At 40.7% G+C, this 23,191-nt stretch overlaps 1 pseudogene; it reads right to left on the bottom strand.

The window, feature by feature from the left end:
• Nucleotides 1–3,944: 3,944 nt before the first annotated feature.
• On the bottom strand, nt 3,945–21,679 carry LOC133043731 (janus kinase and microtubule-interacting protein 2-like; annotated as a pseudogene).
• Between the last annotated feature and the right edge of the window lie 1,512 nt (nt 21,680–23,191).

Raw genomic sequence — 23,191 nt, forward strand, 5'->3', positions numbered from 1 at the left:
AGAGGAGACAGAGAAAGAGGTTGCAGGGTGCATGATCAGCTCGTACACAGTTCTCTGATTGGCTGACAGTAAGTTACCTGGATAATGTTTCAGGAATCGCAAACAAAGCTAGTGGATGTGAACTATTTCAAATCCTAAAAGATGATGCTGTGAAAGTACTTCACTCAATATGCCAGCAAATTTGGAAACCTCAGCAGTGGCCACAGGACTGGAAAGTTCTGTTTTCATTCCAGTCTCAAAGAAAGGCAACGCCAAAGAATGCTCAAACTACCACACAATTGCACTCATCTCACACGCTAGAAAATTCTCCAAGCCAGGCTTCAGCAATATGTGAACCGGGAACTTCCAGATGCTCAAGCTGGTTTTAGAAAAGGCAGAGGAACCAGAGATCAAATTGCCAACATCCGCTGGATCATTGAAAAAGCAAGAGAGTTCCAGAAAAACATCTATTTCTGCTTTATTGACTATGCCAAAGCCTTCGACTGTGTGGGTCACAATAAACTGTGGAAAATTCTGAAAGAGATGGGAATACCAGACCACCTGACCTGCCTCTTGAGAAACCTGTATGCAGGTCAGGAAGCAACAGTTAGAACTGGACATGGAACAACAGACTGGTTCCAAATAGGAAAAGGAGTACGTCAAGGCTGTGTATTGTCACCCTGCTTATTTAACTTCTATGCAGAGTGCATCATGAGAAACGCTGGGCTGGAAGAAGCACAAGCTGGAATCAAGATTGCCGGGAGAAATATCAATAACCTGAGATATGCAGATGGCACCACCCTTATGGCAGAAAGCAAAGAAGAACTAAAGAGCTTCTTGATGAAAGTGAAAGAAGAGAAAGTGAAAGTGAAAAAATTGGCTTAAAGTTCAACATTCAGAAAAAACTAAGATCATGACACCTGGTCCCGTCATTTCATGGCAAATAGATGGGGAAACAGTGGAAACAGTGGCTGACTTTAATTTTTGGGCTCCAAAATCACTGCTGATGGTGATTGCAGCCATGAAATTAAAAGACGCTTACTCCTTGGAAGGAAAGTTATGACCAACCTAGACAGCATATTAAAAAGCAGAGCCATTGCTTTGCCAGCAAAGTTCTGTCTAGTCAAGGCTATGGTTTTTCCAGTGGTCATGTATGGATGTGAGAGTTGGACTATAAAGAGGGCTGAACACTGAAGAATTGATGCATTTGAACTGTGGTGTTGTAGAATACTCTTGAGAGCCCCTTGGACTGCAAGGAGATCCAACCAATCCATCCTGAAGGAGATCAGTCCTGCATGTTCATCGGAAGGACTGATGCTGAAACTGAAACTCTAACATTTTGTCCACCTGACTGAAGAACTGACTCATTTGAAAAGACCCTGATCCTGGGCAAGATTGAGGGCAGGAGAAGGGGACGACAGAGGATGAGATGGTTGGATGGCAGCACAGACTGAATGGACATGAGTTTGAGTAAACTCTGAGAGCTGGTGATGGACAGGGAGGCCTGTTGTGTTGCAGTTCATGGGGTCACAAAGAGTCGAACACGACTGAGCAACTGAACTGAACTGGACATTGGTAGGTTTTGAAAACTAAATCTTATCATTAGCTCTTTGATCTTGGACAGATGACAAGTTTTAATAATTAGAACTTATATACCATGATATGTGCACTGCCTAACACATAGTGGATGCTTGGGTGTGTGTATGCTAATTTGCTTTATTCATGTACAACTCTCTGGGACCCTAAGGACTGTAGCCCACCAGGTTTCTTTGCCCATTGGATTCTCCTGGCAGGAGTACTGGAATGGGTTGCTATGTCCTTCTCCAAGGGATCTTCCTGACCCAGGGATTGAACCATATCTTTTGTCTACCTGCATTTTCAGACAGGTTTTTTTTTTTTTTTACCACTAGAACCACCTGGGAAGCCTGAGGCTTAATGGGTACTTAAAATTAACCTTTATTTCTTCCTTTACAATTCTGAGATAGTAATATTTAGTTTGTCTAATTCTTAAATTTTTGTAACAATCAAATTCATTCTTAACTAGTCAGTTGTTGAAAATGGATCATTACTATAGAAATGAAAAGTATTATATTCCTTAAGAACTAGCATGTCTCACAGAGAAGGCAATGGCACCCCACTCCAGTACTCTTGCCTGGAAAATCCCATGGATGGAGGAGCCTGGTAGGCTGCAGTCCATGGGGTCGCTAAGAGTCGGACACAACTGAGCGACTTCACTTTCACTTTTCACTTTCATGCATTGGAGAAGGAAATAGCAACCCACTCCAGTGATCTTGCCTAAAGAATCCCAGGGATGGAGGAGCCTGATAGGCTGCCATCTGTGGAGTCGCACAGAGTCGGACACGACTGAAGTGACTTAGCAGCAGCAGCAGCAGCAGCAGCAGCATAGCCCACTAAATTCTCAGGCACAGCACCCTCTCATCCACCCCGTTGTTAGCCTCACAAACCTCCTATTCTAATAAATCACTTCTTACCTATCACTTTGCCTCTCACTGGATTCTTTCTGTGCTGAGACAAAGAACTAGAGCTCTTGAGAATCTCCCAAAACAGAACCTAGTAGTTTTAAATCCATATGCAGATGACACCACCCTTATGGCAGAGAGTGAAGAGGAACTAAAAAGCCTCTTGATGAAAGTGAAGGAGGAGAGTGAAAAAGTTGGTTTAAAGGTTAACATTCAGAAAACTAAGATCACGGCATCTGGTCCCATCACGTCATGGGAAACAGATGGGGAGACAGTGGAAACAGTGTCAAACTTTATTTTTTTGGGCTCCAAAATCACTGCGGATGGTGACTGCACCCATGAAATTAAAAGATGCTTACTCCTTGGAAGGAAAGTTATGACCAACCTAAATAGCATATTAAAATGCAGAGACATTACTTTGCCTACAAAGGTCCGTCTGGTCAAGGCTATGGTTTTTCCAGTGGTCATGTATGGATGTGAGAGTTGGACTGTGAAGAAAGCTGAGTGCCGAAAAATGGATGCTTTTGAACTGTGGTGTTGTAGAATACTCTTGAGAGTCTGTTGGACTGCTTGGAGATCCAACCAGTCCATCCTAAAGGATGTCAGTCCTGGGTGTTCATTGGAAGAACTGATGCTGAAGCTGAAACTCCAATAATTTGGCCACCTAATGCGAAGAGTTGACTTGTTGGAAAAGAGCTTGATGCTGGGAGGGATTGAGGGCAGGAGGAGAAGGGGATAACAGAAGAAGAGATGGCTGGATGGCATCACCGATTCGATGGGCATGAGTTTGAGTAAACTCCAGGAGTTGGTGATGGACAGGGAGGCCTGGGGTGCTGGGATTCATGGGGTCGCACAGAGTCGGACACGACTGAAGTGACTTAGCAGCAGCAGCAGCATGTCTCAATAATTAGCAAACCATATCAGACTATCACTATTTTAACTAGCAAAAGGAGAAACTTAGAGTGTAAATGCTTACCCAAATGTTTGTGTCAGGTTGTATTCATCTGAAAGCACTGAATTTTCAGTACTAGAAATACAGGGAAGTAAGAAGACTATAATGAAACACAGAAAAGAAAAAGCTATTGAGATCATCAGTTTTTTTAAGGAAAAAGTTTAGGAAAAGCTGCTGAGGTCTTCAGTTATTTAAGGAAATAGAATACTGCTGAAACTTTGGACAGAAAACAAGTGTCTGAAGACAATTTTCATGAATGCTTTGGATGTAGTTGAAAAAACACTATGGTTACAGATGTAAGACAGATTTGGTTCACTCTCCCTATGGTTGATTTATTATATCTCCAGCTTACTAAAGCCCATCAACTAGTTAGTGGTAAATGTATAAGCCAGGAGAAAATCTAAATCTATGGATATAAAAAATTACCTGCCACATAGCAAGATTTCTTAGATTTCAACTCTTCAATTTCAAGAAGATTTCAACTCTTCTCTTTCCCAAAGTAAAGAAGATAGATATAGCCTTGTCTCTATAGTTTCATCGAGTTAGGTATGAATCTTAGTTTTACTTTTTATGACACTTTGGGGAGTTCAGTTTCTTTTTGGTTATAAAAAAGATAATACATATCTTACAGGATAGTCGCTAATATTAAAGAGATGATTTGTGTATCTTGTTTAATAAACTTAAAAAATTATTTTTATTTATTTTTGTCTGCATTGGATCTTAATTGCAGCAGTGGGATTTTTGCTGTGGCCACAGACTTCTTCCTGCTTGTGGTGTGTGAGCTCCAGGCACTTGGGCTCTGTGGTTTGCAGCACATCGGCTCTCTAGTTGAGGTGTGCAGATTCAGTAGATGCAGAGTGTGAGCATAGTTGGCCTGAGGCGTGTGGGATCTTCATTCCCTAGCCAGGGATTGAACCTGCATCTCCTGCATTGCCAGGTGAACTCTTAACAGTTGGACCACCAGTGAAGTCCCATGTGTAATGTGCCTTATATTTAAATACTGAATTAATGTTTGCTTATTTTCCCATCTCTATTCTCTCCACTCTTGAGAAAGTATCCAGTGGCCAACTGATTGATTTTGCTTCTTTCATTGCAGTTTTCCAATAAAAGGAGGGGCAAATGTGCCTATTTGAATGACAATGGGGCCAGTAGTGCTAGGAACTACTGGGAGGACGTGGATTTGTTCAAAACCAAATACATATGCCCAGATGAGGAAGCAAAGCTCTCTAACTGATTTTCACACCCACAAGTAAGATACGGAGTAAATTGCTAATTTCTTTTTAAAAATATTTACTTAGTTTTTAATTGAAGGATAATTGCTTTACAGAATTGTGTTGGTTTCTGCCAAATATCAACATGAACCAACCATAGGTATACATATGTCCCCGCCCTCTTAAACCTCCCTCCCATCTCCCTCCCCATCCCATCCCTCTAGGTTGATACAGAGCCCCTGTTTGAGTTCCCTGAGACATACAGCAAATTCCCATTGGTTATCTAGTTTACATACAGTAATGTACACATCCATATTACTCTTTCCATACATCCCACCCTCTCTTTTCTCTCCCAACCACCATGTCCATAGTCTGTTCTCTTTATCTATGTCTCCATTGCCACCCTGAAAACAATTTCATTAGTACCATCTTTCTAGATTCCATATATATGTGTTAGTGTATGGTATTTGTTTTTCTCTTTCTGACTTTACTTCACTCTATATAATGGGCTCTAGGTTCATCCACCTCATTAGAACTAACTCAAATGCATTCCTTTTTATGGCTGAATAATATTCCATTATATACATGCTTCTTTATCCATTTGTCTGTCAGGAAACTATAAACAAGGTGAAAAGACAAGCCTCAGAACAGGAGAAAATAATAGCAAATGAAGGAACTGACAAAGGATTAATTTTCATTTCCAAAGTATACAAGTAGCTCATACAGGTCAATACCAGAAAAACAAACAACCCAATTAAAAAGTGGGAAAAAGACCTAAGCAGACATTTCTCCGAGAAGACATACAGATGGCTAACAAACACATGAAAAGCTACTCAACATCACTCATTATTGGAGAAATGCAAATCAAAACTACAATGAGATATCACCTCCCACCAGTCAGAATGGCCATCATCAAAAAGTCTTCAAACATTTATATGTGTTAGTATGCTGTAATGTTCTTTATCTTTCTGGCTTACTTCACTCTGTATAATGGGCTCCAGTTTCATCCATCTCATTAGAACTGATTCAAATGAATTCTTTTTAATGGCTGAGTAATATTCCATGGTGTATCTGTACCACAGCTTCCTTATCCAGAACAGACTTTTGGACTCTGTGGGAGAAGACGAGGGTGGGATGTTTTGAGAGAACAGCATCGAAACATGTATATTATCTGTAGTGAAACAGATCACCAGCCCAGGTTGGATGCATGAGACAAGTGCTTGGGCCTGGTGCATTGGGAAGACCCAGAAGGATTGGGTAGAGAGGGAGGTGGGAGGGAGGATCGGGATGGGGAATACATGTAAATCCATGGCTGATTCATGTCAATGTATGACAAAAACCACTACAATATTGTAAAGTAATTAGCCTCCAACTAATAAAAATAAATGGAAAAAAAAAGTCTTCAAACAATAAATTCTGGAGAGAGTGTGGAGAAAAGGGAAACTCTTGCTAATTTCTACTTCCATTCTTACACACTGATAAATAAAATAAAGATGTTTCTGATAATGTTTCTAAGTAAAGACACTGTTTAGCTCTTGTTTTCAATCTTTCTCTCATGTGTTGTTATTGTTCAGTCCCTCAGTTGTGTCAGACTCTTTGCGACCCCAAGGACTGCAGCAAGCCAGGCTTCCCTGTCCTTCACCATCTCTCAGAGCTTGCTCAAAATCATGCCCATTGAGTTGGTGATGTCATCAACCATCTCTTCCTCTGTCATCCCCTTCTCCTTCTGCTTTCAATCTTTCCCAGCAACAGGTCTTTTCTAATGAGTTGGCTCTTCATATCAGGTGTCTGAAGTATTGGAGCTTCAGCTTCGGCATCAGTCCTTCCAATGAATATTCAGGATTGATTTCCTTTAGAATTGACTGGTTTGATCTCCTTATGGTCCAAGGGACTCTCAAGAGTGTCCTCCAGCAGCACAATTCGAAAGCATCAATTCTTCTGTTCTTGAAATTCAGTGCTACTTTGCTTGAAATTCAGTGTTCTCAATTTTTTTTTCAGATTTCTAGGATTATAATCCTGATTGTCAGTTGAAGGTCTGTTGTAGTTATTGTTTTTTAGTGAACCCCTTTTGTCACACAAAGCAAAAGAGACAATGTGTGTTGAGCTTTACCCAACTGTCTTCTTGAGCCATTCTGTGTGTGCTTGCACATGTCTGTCACTTGAGGGCTCAACTTGGGGCTTCTTTCTTCTTCCATTGCTTCTCAATCTGGAGAAAGCACTATGATTCATGGCAGGGAATTTGACTTATGTTTTCTACTCTATTGAAGTAAGAAGACCCATCAGTATTGCAGAGTGTGATGCTTAAGTTTGTGTCAACTTGGCTCAGCCAAATATATTTAAATCAAATGGATTTGGTCAAGCATTGTTTCGGATAGTTTTGTAAGGACTTTTTTAGATGAGATTTAAATCAGTGGAGATTGAGTAAAGAAGATTGCCCTCCGTAATGTGGATGGGTCTCATCCAATCAGTTGAAGGCTTTAATAAAACAAAGACCGACTACTTCCAAGCAAGAGGAAATTCTGGCAGCAGATGGTCTTTGAACTTAAACTGAAATATCAACTCTTATTTCACTTTGGCAGTCTTTGGACTTGAACTGCAACTCTGACCCTTCCCTGAGTCTCCAGTCTGTTGACCTTCCCTGCTGATCTTAGATTTACCAGCCTCCATAATCACATGAACCATTCTTCAAAGTAAATCTCATACACATCCTATCAGTTTTGTTTGGAGAAATTATTTCTCTACCAATTGTTTGGGGAATTATTTCCCTACCAAGAAAACTTTTACTAAAGGGGATAGGAGACAGGAAGAATGCAACATGTATTCTCTGTCTATTTCCTTTGGCTCTTTGGCTGGATGATTAGAAAGCATAGGTGTTTGATAGAGGCTCGCTGGAAACATTGGAAAGAATGAGCAGTCTGCTTAGCTCTTTCTAAAGACGTAACATTAAACAACTTAGCTTTCTGAAATTTATCTATTTATATGCTTATTTGTAAGATTTATTCATATTCATTATGCATTTAACTGTATAAAATTTCAAACTACAAAAACCAAAATCTGCATCAGTAGAAGTGCTGCTAAATAAAAAGTGATATTTCATAGCGTGAAAAAAATATGCAGCATTAAAGTTAAACTGTAATGCTGTCATGGAAAGAGCTATAAGCCACTGAGGAACTTACTTGGTCATATGATTGTTCTATCTTTTTGCAGAAACTCCATACTGTTTTCCACAGTGGCTGTACCAATTTACATTTTTATGAACAGTGCACAAGGGTTCCTATTTCTACACATTCTTGCCAACACTTGTCTCTTGTCTTTTTGATAATGGCCATTCTAACAGCTATGAGACAGCATTTCATGGTGCTTTTGAAATTTTCCTCTGATGATTAGTGATGTAGAATGTCTTTTCATGTGTCTGTTGGCCATCTGTATATCTTCTTTAGAAAAATGTCTATTCAGCTCCTCTGCTCATGTTTTAATTAAAGTGTCTGTTTCTGTATCTGCAGAATTTTTTTTAACAGAAAACATGTGGTTATTGATAAAAGTCAATTAATTAAACACATTTTAATCTTACTTAGATTTGTCTTAGTCCTTACTCAGGTATTTGCTTTTTCTCATATGTGGTCACACATCATATGATTCTATGTGTATGAAATATCCAGAATAGGCAAAGCAGTGGACACAGAACAGATGGGGATTTGACAGGGGCTGGATATCCTGGTGGAGAATGGGAAGTAACTTCTTAATGGGTATGAGGTTTCTTCTTGAGGTGATTAAAACCTTTTGGAAATAGAGACAGTGGTTGTATAACATTGTGAATATACTTCATACCACTAAATTGTTCGGTTTAAAAGAGCTAATTTTACATTACAGTAACTCCCCTGCAAACGAACTATTAAGTTGTGAACTTTCAAAGATGTCAACACGCACTGAAGACCTGATAGAACTAGAGGGCCGGAGTAAGGATGAAGAGAGACAACAAGAAGTAACTTAAGAAATGAAGAGATTCATGACCCAGAAAATGGCAAGAGGTTTTTTCTTTATTTGAGGAGACACTGTTAGATTTTAATAATATGGACCCAAATGTAGAATGGGACATGAAGGTTGTAGCAGCCATTCAGAATGAAATCAAGCACTACCAGATCATCTATGATAAGAAAAGAAGGATTATTACCCAGACACCACTGAACTGTGTGTTTTTTGTTTGTTTGTTTGTTTGTTTGTTTTAAGAGGGAAGAGAGAATTGTATCCAGCAAGGAACCAGAACTTGTGCCATGAATGTCAGATGATAGTGAAGCTGCAGTTTGCCCTCCAGCTCCTATTGCTGATGATCCTTCAGCTTTACCATCCCCCACCTCCTCTCCCCCGTCCAGTCAGTAACTCTTCCTGCCTGTTTTTGCTCGATGCCAGCCCCTCTATACACAGGTGTAGTCCTGGCTACAGGGTGGGTCTTAGCTTTTGATCTCCCTTTCACTGCTGTAAACATTCTGCCATCTTTGAAGGTTTAGAAGTATTTGCTTTTCTGCGGTCTTACCCGTGTTTTCGGTTTCTCTTTTCATCTAGGTCCTTTATCTGTCTTTTCTGGATGTCTGTTTTATCTTCTAAGTCACGAATTCTCTGATGGGCCTGCTGTAAGAGCTCCATCCTCTCCTGGAGAATCTGACAATCGTACTCTCTGCTCTTCCTCAGCATCTGCCACTGTAACTTTTCCACTGCTGTCCTCAGCTCCTCCTGCTGCTTTTCACTTAATAATTCACCAAATTTAATAACAGTTTCTTGCTGCAGAGCATTGTACAAAGTTGCTTCTAGTTCCTGGATTCTCATATATGCTTGGTCGAGGGCTTGTTTCCTGTAGTCTAGCTCTTCCTCCAGATAGCCTTTGATTTTGCAGAATTGTTCCATGTCACTTTCCAATTCCTTCATTTTCTGGTGCAGGGAAGCCTCTGCTCCTTCAATTTGCTGGATCCACTTTTCTGCCAGGGACAGCACAGTGCTGGCCTGAATTATAGCCACTTGCTCTTCATTTCTTAAATTCCCATTATCACCTAAGATATCAAGCTGATTTATGAGATCAGGTATATTCACATCCTTGACACCTTCTTTCATACAGTAGATCTGGAGAGCACTCACACCATCTGAGAATGGATGAATTTGCAGATTAAACGGAGGGGATCGTCTCTCTCTTTCTTTTAGTTCTAGGTTTGGAAACTCCAGCAGCTCATTATGGTCTCTGGCATCCTGTAGGTCCTGTTGGAGCCGGTGATTTTCTGCCTCTTGTTTTTCTATCTTTTCTAAAAGGTCCTGGTTTCTCTTAATGAAAAGTTGTTTATCTTCTACCCAGTGTGAATCCTGCCCTTTCTGAGCCAGAGTTGCTTCCAGATCTTTTATTTTGGCTTTATACCTTAGCACCTGGCCTGGAGTTGTTCTTGAGCTTTGGCTTCTCTTTCAGCATCAATGATGCCTCCAGTCTGCTCCTGCAGGAGGGCATATGCTCTTTGGAGAGCCTGGTATTCTTTTGTTAATTGTCGGAATCTTAGTTCTGATTCTTCAGCTGCCAAACTCTCATCCAAGTCATGTTGTTCAGCGCCTCGTCCACCTGCTTCTTGGCGGTTTTCAGGTCCGCAATCTCCTGTAAGAGCTTAAGGCGCTCGGCATTGAACAGTTTCACGGGCCTCGATGGTGAGCGCTGTCCTTACTTTGTCGCTGCTGCCGTCCCGGAGCGTGCACAGCGCCGACTTGAGCCTCTGGATCTCGCCGTCCCGCACCTTCACTGTCCGGGCCATCTCCTGCTCGTGCTGCTTGATGAGGTTCTCCCGCACGGCCTGCAGCTCCTTCATCTGCTCCTCGTGGAGCTTGGCTTTGAGCTCCGTCACCAGGACCGTGTGCTTGCACTGCTCCCGCTCGCGGATCCTCTTGGCTTCTTGAGTCGTCTCTCGTTCGAGTTTAGATACCCTAGACTTCTACCTTGGAGCTCTATCTGGATGTCTGTGCGCTTCGTCCTGAGGTCTTCGTTGGCAGCTTGAAGGGTGACAATGAGCGCCTTGGGCTTCTCGCCCTATTTCGCTGTTTCTTGGACATTATTACTTTCTGAATGGAGTCTGTTGGTGTTGAATTCCTCTCAAGCAGGGGCTGCCATGTTCCTATGGCTCCTCCTGGGTGCGACAGCTACTGCGTGTTGCCCCTCGGGAGGGTCTCCTCAGCCACTGCCTTGGAAGCCCATGCTAAGAGCCGGAGAAGCTGTTGAAAGAAAGGAGAGATGCAAACTGAATCCATTTTCCTTGTGACCGAGTTGGATGCAGCCTCCGAACCCAACATCAGCAGCGGCTGCCGGGATTTCTTCCCCTCCGTCTCTGGTTGGCGAGGGTGCTAATAGGAACCACCCTTCCAGCCCTCGCTGGAGTACCAGCAGTTGAAGCGGCAGAAGCAGCAGCATCACCACTTGGCCTCCTCCCTCTCGGAGGATGGGGTGAGCTCTGCAAGGAGATTTCATAGACTTAATTGCTGGACCAGACTCCAGCAGTGAGACCTTGACTTCACATTTTTAAAATAACTAAATGGAACTTTTAGAAATGAACAATCTATTAACTTTTTAATAAATCAAATAAATAGCTGATTAAACTGAAGGGGTAATTAAAGTACTGTAAATCAAAGCTGAGGATAATAAAGAGATTTTAAAAACGTCAGACACTTGAAAGACTTGTAAGATAGAATGAGAAGATGCCAGAAAACATTTAATAAGAATTACGTGAAATAAAAAGAGAGGCAATGTTCGAGGTTGTTGTTGTTTAGTTGTTAAGTTTTAAGACCGCATGGACTGTGGGCTACAGATCCTCTGTCCATGGGATTTCCCAGGCAAGCATACTAGAGTAGGTTGTAATTTCCTTCTCCAGGAGATCTTCCTGACCCAGGGATCCAGTTTGCCTCTCCTGCATTGGTAGGCAGATTCTTTACTGTTGAGCTACCAGGGAAGCCCAGTAGTTGAGGTGTCAATGGCAAATAATTTTCCAGAATTCTCATTATTGGCTAATGAAAATATAAATTGCTACAACTTCTTTTAAGAAAAATTTGTCGATATCTAATAAAGTTTAAGAATGTGCATATTGTATAAACTTGTAGTTTTCTACTGGAAAGAAATTCTCAGAATAAGCACCTGTGCAGTAATGTACTTTGCAGCTTTGTTTGTGACAGAGCAATGATAGAACCTCATTGGCTGAGTCTTCCACAGGGGAAATCTCCTGATATACTCTGCTCTCACACATTAGGAAATCTGCATTTCATCATGGGGGACAGAGTACAACTCAAAAATTAAACATTATGCTAATTAATATAACTGAGAGAAAAACCTCATTAATAGAGTTAAGAATAAAGTATATGAATAATACATAAGTCCATCAAAGAATTTATTAATTTTATAAAGACCTGCTGAAACGTGCTCAGAATAAAGCTATTAATAATAAGTACTATTCAGAAGTGTGTACCATTCTGATCCTGGTTCAAAATGAGTTACATAGTTACATTATGCACAATTCTGATGGGTTTGATTATTTGAGTAGTTCACAAACTATAAATGGTAGACTAGAAGTAAGGGATGAAAATATTCCTAGGGTGGAATATAAGACTACACAGCAGGAATGACAGCTGGGGAAAAAAGAGAACAATGTAAAGTCGAGGTATCTGACAAAAAGCTTTGCCGGGGTCCAGCCCCAGCAGGATCCAGGGAAACCCTCAGAATGAACGGCGTCGGCGAATGAGAGAGAGAAAGAAAAAGAGAGAGAGAGAGACCAGACCAGGAAGGTGCGGCAGAGTCTGCCAGTTGCTTTATTTTTCACTGTAGCCTTTATACCCTAAGTTGGTACATTTCTAAGGGGGAGATAAGCACACAGACTTAGTTTAACATTACATCAGCTTGTCCTTCACTAAACCAGGTGTGCTCTGTATATTTTTTGTTTATGAGAGTCTTTTCCCATAGATTTTTTTGTACATTATCTTCTGGCCTTGAGGTTAGCAGAAAACAGAAAAGTGGCAGTCTCAAGGTACACCAAGTTGTAACATAATAGAAATACAACCCTGTTAACATAAAAGACAGTCTTTTTGCAGAAATTCTCAGCTAAATTTATCTAAAAAGTTTAACACACAAAGACTCTGTGGCTCTGGAGAGGCAGCCCCTCTTTAGCACTCCTGGTTAAAATTAACAATTATCTTATTATTTTTACACTAGGGCTAAACTCTTATTTTACTATATCTTTAACTATATTAACAATAGTTTCCACTGCACAACCTCAGCACATTAACATCAATCAAACGTTGATCTAATAACCACTTTTAAAACAATATTTTTTGTATTCTCTAATAGGGCTTCCTCACCCCCCAAAGGGCTCTGTGCCTATTAGGGCCTTTTTAATGGTTAATCTCTATGTATAATATCTTTTGGCTTTCAGGCCTGTTGACAATTTATGGCTTGCACCTGGTGCAACTTTAAGCAACTTCAGTAGCCGACCCTGTCTTTTTTGTGGTTAATCTATTTTCTTTCTATTAGGTGTCATCTCCATGGGAACTAGATAGGATTACGTTTTTTACAGAACAGAAATGCAAAGGATTGCAAAAACAGCAGATATGGCACAAAACAGGCTCTTAGTCCAAAAGTTAATTACCTGCAAGAAGTCGCCAGCTAATCTCTGTCTAAACTATTTTCTATTAGGCGTATATGTGGCTATAATATTTGTGGGGCTTTTCTCACCCCGTAGAGGGACCTATGCTTAATAGTTTCTTTTGTTAGCGTACTGTGCTTAGGATGTTTAGAACAATCATGAGCATTTTGTGCAATGAGAGCACATATTTATCAAACAAGCCAGAATGCCAGCAAAAGGGTTTGAATTGGAACATTTCCTTCATCCCTGGCCCCTTCATAGGGTACCAGAGTCCAGGAGATTTATTAATTAGTGTTTAAGTTGGTCTTTATTCAGTGAAAGAGGAGCAGGAGAGCTCTCAGCAGGCAACACAAGAATCTGCAGCAGGGCAAATAAGAACAACAGCAGGAAAGGTGGGAGGATATAGGGTGGGGTAGAGGCCGAGGCCAACCTGGAGGGTCCCTTATCCTAGACGGCCTTGCCTGTCAGGTATTTTCCTCGTGACCTCATCATGGATGGGGTGCCGGACGGCCTTGCCTGCCCGGTATTTTCTTCATGACCTCGTCACGGGCGGGACCCCCGCATAACGGCTCCCGGCAAAGCTTGTTATTTTGAATCCCTTCCTTTGGAGGTGTATCGTATTCAGTTCAGTTCAGTCCCTCAGTCATGTCCAACTCTTTGTGACCCCATGAATCGCAGCACACCAGGCCTCCCTGTCCATCACCAACTGCCAGAGTCTACCTAAACCCATGTCCACTGAGTTGGTGATGCCATCTAACCATCTCATCCAATGTTGTCCCCTTCTCCTCCTGCCCTCAATCTTTCCCAGCATCAGGGTCTTTTCAAATGAATCAGCTCTTTGAATTAGGTGGCTAAAGTATTGGAGTTTCAGCTTAAACATCAGTCCTTCCAATGAACACCCAGAACTGACCTCCTTTAGGATGGACTGGTTGGATCCCCTTGCCGTCCAAGGGATTCTCAAGAGTCTTCTCCAACACCACAGTTCAAAAGCATCAGTTCTTTGGCACTCAGCTTTCTTTATTGTCCAACTCTCAAATCCATACATGACTACTGGAAAAACCATAGCCTTGACTAGACGGACCTTTGTTGACAAAGTAATGTCTCTGCTTTTTAATATGCTATCTAGGTTGGTCATAACTTTCCTTCCAAGAAATAAGCCTCTTTTAATTTCATGGCTGCAATCACCATCAGCAGTGAATTTGGAGCCCAGAAAAATGGCCACTGTTTCCACTGTTTCCCCATCTGTTTGCCATGAAGTGATGGGACTGGATGCCATGATCTTAGTTTTCTGAATGTTGAGCTTTAAGCCAACTTTGTCACTCTCCTCTTTCACTTTCATCAAGAAGCTCTTTAGTTCTTCTTCACTTTCTGCCATATGGGTGGTATCATCTGCACATCTGAGGTTGTTGATATTTCTCCTGGCAATCTTGATTCCAGCTTGTGCTTCTTCCAGCCCAGTGTTTCTCAAGATGCACTCTGCATAGAAGTTAAATAAGCAGGGTGACAATACACAGCCTTGACATACTCCTTTTCCTATTTGGAACCAGTCTGTTGTTCCATGTCCAGTTCTAACTGTTGCTTCCTGACCTGCATACAGGTTTCTCAAGAGGCAGGTCAGATGGTCTGGTATTCCCATCTCTTTCAGAATTTTCCACAGTTTATCGTGAACCACACAGTCGAAGGCTTTGGCATAGTCAATAAAGCAGAAATAGATGTTTTTCTGGAACTCTCTTGCTTTTTCAATGATCCAGTGGATGTTGGCAATTTGATCTCTGGTTCCTCTGCCTTTTCTAAAACCAGCTTGAGCATCTGGAAGTTCCCGGTTCACATATTGCTAAAGCCTGGCTTGGAGAATTTTAAGCATCACTTTTCTAGCGTGTGAGATGAGTGCAATTGTGCGGTAGTTTGAGCATTCTTTGGCATTGCCTTTCTTCGGAATTGGAATGAAAACTGACCTTTTCCAGTCCTGTGGCCACTGCTGAGTTTTCCAAATTTGCTTGCATATTGAGTGCAGCACTTTCACACCGTCATCTTTCAGGATTTGAAATAGCTCAACTGGAATTCCATCACCTCCACTAGCTTTGTTCGTAGTGATGCTTCCTAAGGCCCACTTGACTTCACGTTCCAGGATGTCTGACTCTAGGTGAGTTTGAGTGATCACACCATTATCTGGTGTGATTATCTGGGCCATGAAGATCTTTTTTGTACAGTTCTTCTGTGTATTCTTGCCACCTCTTTTAATATCTTCTGCTTCTGTTAGGTCCATACCATTTCTGTCCTCTAGTGACCCCTTCTTTGCATGAAATATTCCCTTGGTATCTCTAATTTTCTTGAAGAGATCTCTAGTCTTTCCCACTCTATTGTTTGGATTGTTCTATTTCTTTGCATTGAACACTGAGGAAGGCTTTCTTATCTCTCCTTGCTATTCTTTGGAACTCTGCATTCAAATGGGCATGTCTTTCCTTTTCTCCTTTGCTTTTTGCTTCTCTTCTTTTCACAGCTTTGTATGGCCTCCTCAGACAGCCATTTTGCTTTTTTGCATTTCTTTTTCTTGGGGATGGTCTTGATTCCTGCCTCCTATACAATGTCATGAACCTCTGTCCATAGTTCATCAGGCACTCTCTCTAACCACAATTTCTCTGTACTGATTACAATTTTCAACTATCTTGGTACTCCTTTTTACAAAATACATCTTCTAAAGAGTTGTCTATAATCCCCTCTTCACTTACTCCTCCTAGTCTCTTCCTTGAACCCACATGAATGTCTGGTTTTGTTTGTGTATGATGTTCTTCTTTTTCTCTACCACTTCACCAAAACTGCTCCTGTCAGGGTCACGGGTGACCTCCCCTACCTTCTGACCCACTCTCTGGCCAGATGTACCCCTTGGCAGGATGGAATCAACCTCATACTTTAGAGGAGGCATGATCAGATCCTGAGCTCTGATAAGAAAATGCTGCAGCTGGCGAAGTCCTCAGAGTGCCTTGCAAACGTGTGAGAACCTTGTGCTCTGCCCTGAACTACAGAGCAGCCCCACCCTTCCCCACCACCACTGATACCCCTGCTGAGGTTGACCTGTTATATTTTCTGGGTTGTATTTTCAGAAAGTTCTGTGAAATCTCCTTTCATCACGGAAATAAGGCCGACGTGATAAAGACATAGGCCTCTCTACAGGAAGCACTGCAAACCTACTCTACCTCTAAGAAGTAAAGACTTGTTGACATTCCTGTATGCACAGCACCATTAAATTCTTCAAGCTGCATGGTTGATCTGTGTGGTTGATCTTCTGCCAGTTGTAAACCTCACTATCTGTCTCTAAGCCAAACACTCCAATTGGAATTTTGGAAGTGGAAATATCTCCATGGGTTGGCGTGGCTCTGTCTCAGCCCCGAAGGGACAGATGAGACACATTTTAAAAAAGCACACACACCACCAAAGAAGTACTTTTTCTCATGTGTACAAAAGGGAACTCATGGCTAGCAGGGATCTTGTCTCGGCCTTTCAGTGTTCACAGAGATTGGCTTTGGAGATAAATTTGTTCCAGGCATATTTGGCAAGACAACTTCAAACCATGGGCCTCCCGGGGCTTACTTGAGGTAGGCACATCGACAACAGCACCTCAAAATGCCAGAGGGAGGGTTTCAATTAAGACAGGGAGGGCTCCTCAGAAGGTAAGTGGCTTTGCCAAGAGCACCAGCGTGTGTGTGTGTGTGTGTGTGTGTGTGTGTGTGTGTGTAGGAGATGGTAGTGATACATCTTATAGTTAGTTGTTTGGGATAATAGCATAAGAACCAGGTTTCCTGGTGGGAATTCTTGACTCTTTGCTTATTGCTTCTGTGACCCTGGGCAAGCTACTCAACTTCCATGTAGTCCAATTTTTTGTGTGTGCTCAGCCGCTAAGTTTTGTCTGACTCTTTAGCAACCCCATGGACTATAGCCCATCTGGTCCTCTGTTTACAGGATTTCCCAGGAAAGAATAGTGGAGTGGGTTGTCATTTCCTTCTCCAGGGGGTCTTCCTGACCCAGAGATAGAACCCTTGTCTCCTGCATTGGCAGGCAGAGTCTTTACCACTGTGCCACCTAGGATGCCCCACTCCAATTTTACCTGTTGTGAAATGAGCAAAAAAAAAATGTGTCTATCCATCTACAGGCAGTTCTGTTTTATTCTGATGCTTATCCAAAGGGCCTGCAACCAGCTAGAGGCCAGAATTGAAGAAGTAACACCTTTGAGCCCCACGGAAGAACACAGAACCAGACACTTCAAAGTCCCCAAACTCCCCTCCAAACAATAGACTTTTGGGGACAGGCTTCTAATGTGCTTACTTGGACAATATTCAGATCTTTTCAGTGTGTTGATCAAGATTTACAGAACTCTTTTTAGTTAAGAAACAACTTCATGAAACTGCTGACCAAAAGTCCAGTGGAATAATTAATACCTCGGTTCGATCCCTTGGAAGATTCCCTGGAGAAGGGAATGGCAATCCACTTCAGTATTCTTGCCTGGAAAATCCCATTAACAGAGGAGCCTGGCAGGCTACAGTCCATCAGATCACAAAGAGTCAGACATGACTCATTGACTGACATTTCATTTTCATTTAAGGCTAAGTGAACTGATGAGGGATATTTTACTGTGGTTGTTTGGAATACTGTTGATAGTTTTTAATGCTTGATTTTTCTGTATCTATAAAGAAGACTCCCCCCCCCCCACCATTTCCTGTGAGTTTTAACAATCTAATAGATTCTTTTTAAATTCCATATATATATGTTAGTATACTGTACTGGTGTTTATCTTTCTGGCTTACTTCACTCTGTCTAATGGGCTCCAGTTTCATCCATCTCATTAGAACTGATTCAAATGTATTATTTTCAATGGCTGAGTAATATTCCATTGTGTATATGTACCATAGCTTTCTTATCCATTCGTCTGCTGATGGGTAAACTGAAAATTTAACATTTTAAAATGATTTTCCAATTTTTACTGTCTACCCTTGTCCACACCAACCTCAGAAATGTTTTGTCTTTACTTCTCATGGAAATACAGTCATCACAAAGTTTCAAAGAAAAGAAAACCCAGGAGCAATACCACATTCTTAGAGAATTCATCTTTTTTTTTTAATTCGTCTTTGAGAAGAACAAAGCAAGAAGCATCATCTCCGTCCTCTGAAATAGTACTCATGAATGAAGAGCCATGTGAATTCTCTTTCAGTCTGTAGAAGCTGTGGATGACTTGGAAACAAATTATCCTGAAAAGATACCCAACCCAGATGTCTGCCTTGGCTATGGGATAGCAAATCATGAAAGGTGACCAGTGTCCACAATGATAAGTGCTGCTTCTGTTTTTGATTGCCCAGAAATGACTGAAACAATTTTAGCATTGCATGCTGAATTCAGCATTTTTAAGAGGTTTTAAGAGGTAGCTAAAAATAGCTAAGTGCAAAGCCTAAAATGAGGCTGACCAGTGTCCACAACGACAAGTGCTGCTTCTGTTTCTGATTGTCCAGAAATGACTAATACAATTTTAGCATTGCATGCTGAAATCAGCATTTTTAAGAGGTTTTAAGAGGTAGCTAAAAATAGCTAAGTGCAAAGCCTAAAATGAGGCTGAAAACATTCTCTAAAGCCACAAGGTATTCCCTTTGTATCTTTGTAAGATATATGTCAAAATGATCTGACTCAGTCCTTGGCAATTACACTGGAGAGTCCTCGCAAAACTCCATGGGAAAAAACCCAAGAAACTAGAAATATAGATCAAGAAATCCCACATGTTATGATACGACAAGATGGCCGTTGGCTGTGTAAGAAAATAGAAGTTGTTGAAACCAAACCAAGAAAATGATAAAATGAATTGTTTCTTTTCAATTAACACAGAAGATAAAATGACAAATGGGGTGAGTATAACAGAAACCAGTGTAGGGATGTTGGCAAAAATAACTATGTGGTCATGAGGTTGACAGACTACCAAGCTATCAGCCATGTAAAACTATGTTTCAGTTGTTACAAGGAAAACATCTCAGCAGCTTCATTAGTACTGGATTAAAAAATGGAATCAACTCCAAGTAGAAAGGACATAAGGCAAGATGCACTGTATAATAACAATTTTTTGACTCCTTTGAATTGAATTGATAAAAAATATCAGCTGCTTCTTATATGAAAAAGCATTCATTTTATAGACAAGACTACAAATCCAAGTAAGATGTTCAAATGAAATTATAAGAGAGTATACATCCAGATTCAGAATGGCTACTCATTTAAACAGATATCTCACCTTGCCATGGGGTCTCAGGAGCACAGTGCCATGAGCATGACTAATGGCAAAGTGGCTAATTTCTGAAATAGACTTCCAGGTCACTTAGAGATGCTGGTTCAAAAATCCATTTGTGCCAAATTTGGAAGATGCAAAAGCAATGTTTAAACAATATTTTGGAACTAATACTTTAGATCAAAGTTTTCAAATTACCAGGACAAATCAAGTTTGTTTTTTTCTTTTTCTTGTGGAAGCAGAAAAGACAATGTGACATCCATAGCTGCTTGAGGTGTCAATACTCTTCCTAACCCTACTCAAAATGAAAAATAAAATACAGTAGTGGGAAAGAATATGTTGTTTTCCCCAGGGCAAACTCCTATCTCATTAATACATTGAACAACTAATTTTCCGCCCCATTCTCATATTAAAAAAAAAAAAAAAAAACAGGGAAAAGCAAAACTAATGATGATGTCAGTTGGAAACCTGTAGACATCTATATTCCTCCAATAACTCTAAAAACTGTTCTTCCATAGACATTCTTTTTTTTTCCCCCAATTATTTTTATTGGTTGGAGGCTAATTACTTTACAATATTGTAGTGGTTTTTGTCATACATTGACATGAGTCAGCCATGGATTTACATGTGTTCCCATCCTGAACCCCCCTCCCACCTCCCTCCCCATCCCATCCCTCTCTGTCATCCCAGTGCACCAGCCCCGAGCACTTGTCTCACGCATCCAACCTGGATTGGCAATCTGTTTCATACTTGATAATATACATGTTTCGATGCTGTTCTCTCAGATCATTCCACCTTCACCTTCTCCTATAGAGTCCAAAAGTCTGTTCTATACACCTCTGTCTCTTTTTCTGTCTTGCATATAGAGTTATCATTACCATCTTTCTAAATTCCATATATTTGCATTAGTATACTGTATTGGTGTTTATCTTTCTGGCTTATTTCACTCTGTATAATGGGCTCCAGTTTTATCCATCTCATTAGAACTGATTCAAATGTATTCTTTTTAATGGCTGAGTAATATTCCATTGTGTATAGGTACCACAGCTTTCTTATCCATTCGTCTGCTGATGGGCATCTAGGTTGCTTCTATGTTTCCATGGACATTCTTGAGTTTCTTTGCCTTCAATTTTTACCCTTACTGTAGTGTAAAGGTCATAGTCTTTCTGTGACAAATTTCTTTTACATTTCAAAAATCTGACCTAATACATATTCAAATGTATGTTTTTTTTTCCTTATTACAGTTCATTCTAAAGAAACCCATCCTGTCAAATCAAAAGAAGTTGCTTTCTTTTAAATAAGATATATGAATAAACGATTAAGACACATGCCTCCTGAAGTACAAGAGAACTGCTAAATATTTCACAAGCCCACATCATGCTACTGGAGACTATTGACAAAATTCCATGAAATTGATCTATCTCTTTATTGAAGTCTTCTTATATATTTTTATTGCTGTTCTTGTTAAGTTGCTCAGTAATGTCTGACTCTTTGTGACCCCACAGACTACAGCCCTCCAGGTTCTTCTATCCATGGGATTTCCCAGGCAAGGATACCAAAGTGGGTTTCCACTTCCTTCTCCAGGGGATCTTCTTGACCCAAGCATAGAACCTGCAACTCCTGCATTGGCAGGCAGATTCTTTACTACTGAGCTATGAGGGGAGCCCCGTCTTTTATTATCATTTTGTAATCATTAGGACTCACATGTTATAGACATATTGTTAGATTTATACTTACTTCATTTTCTTTTGAATAATCATAAATAGTATTCCTGCCAGGAATCTTGCACAAGCCTCTACACCAGCCTCATCTACTAGAGGTCAAACATTAGAAGCAAGAAAAATACAGTCTCACAGCCTGTGAAACTGAGTCCTCAAATTTGACACAGGTCAAATATGGAATTTTTCATGAAAAAAAATTATGCTACTCTAACATTCAATATTTAAGGGAAAAAAAATAAGTGCACAGGAAAGGAGGATAGTCCAGTGAGAAAGTAAGAAAAGATAGAAAATTTATTTGGTGGTCAATCAGTGTTTTCTAGGGAAAAGGGATTCTTGTCAAAAGACTTACCTTATCCCAGGCTCATTGGAAAGTGTCTCTGTACATATTGGCTGAGAGACTTTTAGTAAGTTAGATGTCCTGTACACAGCCTTTTATATCTTCCAATCAGATAGATTCTTGATGTGGGTATCCAGTTCACCTGGAGCTAGCTTTCTCTTATTGTGAGGACAAAAGCTGCCTTTGAAATGTATGAAATACTGCCCCCAGCTGACAGGAATAGCTAGACCTTGACATTGTTAGGAGATGGCTTGGCAGTCACAGTCAGGCCTGGATATTTTCCTGTTGGAGAGGTGGGAACATCACAGGACACCAACCTCATCAAAGGCACTCTGTTACCATAAGAAAGTGAAAGAAAATCTCCAAAACAGTGACAAAAAATCCAAGGCCATCTTATAATTTTCTAATTGGACACAACATCATCTCACTTTTTTTTTTTTTCATTTATTTTTATTAGTTGGAGGCTAATTACTTTACAATGTTGTAGTGGTTTTTGTCATACATTGACATGAATCAGCCATGGATTTACATGTATTCCCCATCCCGATCCCCCCTCCCACCTCCCTCTCTACCCGATCTCTAAGTTTCATCATTCTACAGTGGGGGGTGCAGGTAGTTATCTTAAGAATTAATGCTTTTGAACTGTGGTGTTGGAGAAGACTCTTTGACTGCAAGGAAACCAGTCATTCCTGAAGGAAATTGATCCTGAATATTCTTTGGAAGGACTGATGCTGAAACTGAAGCTCCAATACTTTGGCCACCTGGGACAAAGAGCCAACTCATTAGAAAAGGTCCTGATGTTAGGAATGCTTGAAGGCAGGAGGGAAAGGGGATGCCGGATGATGAGATGGTTGGTTGGCATCACCGACTCAATGGACATGAGTTTGAGCAAGCTCCAGGAGATGGTGAAGGACAGGGAAGCCTGGCATGTTGCAGTCCATGGGGTCATAAAGAGTTGGACATGACTGAGTGTATGAACAGAAACAATAATTTTATTGATTGCATCATATTCTATCAATTGAATTTCCCATAGTTTACTTCATCATTCTCTTATTGTTGGATAAAGAGTATTTCCATGTATTTATTTTTATAATTATTGAGACAATAAATGTACCTGTGCAAATTGCTTTTATATTTATGATTTCTTAAAGTTATGGATTCCTGGGCTTCCTTGGTGGTCAAGTGGTTAAGAATCTGTCTGGCAATGCAGGGGACACTGGTTTGATCCCTGGTACAGGGTGATCCCTTTTGCTGTGGGGCAAATAAGCCCGTGTGCCACAATTACTGAGCCAGCACTGTAGAGCCCTTGCGCTGCAACAACCGAGCTCATGTGTCACAACTAAAGAAAGTCTGGGTGCAGTAACAAAGGCCCACCACAGCCAATAAACAAATAAATCTTAAAAAAGATACACATTCCTAAGAGTATAACTTCTTGGCCAGATTATTTAAACATTTAAAATCCTAAGTAACTAATAGTCAGTTATTACTTAAACAGTATGTTTAAAAAATGATATTTGTTATCATTTTAGTTATTGCCAAATTATTTTTAAGACAACTTACATGACCACAAACTATTTCAGAGCACTTAAAGGGTACAATTTAGCATCATT

This window comes from Dama dama, chromosome 22, assembly GCF_033118175.1.
Source record: "Dama dama isolate Ldn47 chromosome 22, ASM3311817v1, whole genome shotgun sequence".
NCBI lineage: Eukaryota > Metazoa > Chordata > Mammalia > Artiodactyla > Cervidae > Dama > Dama dama.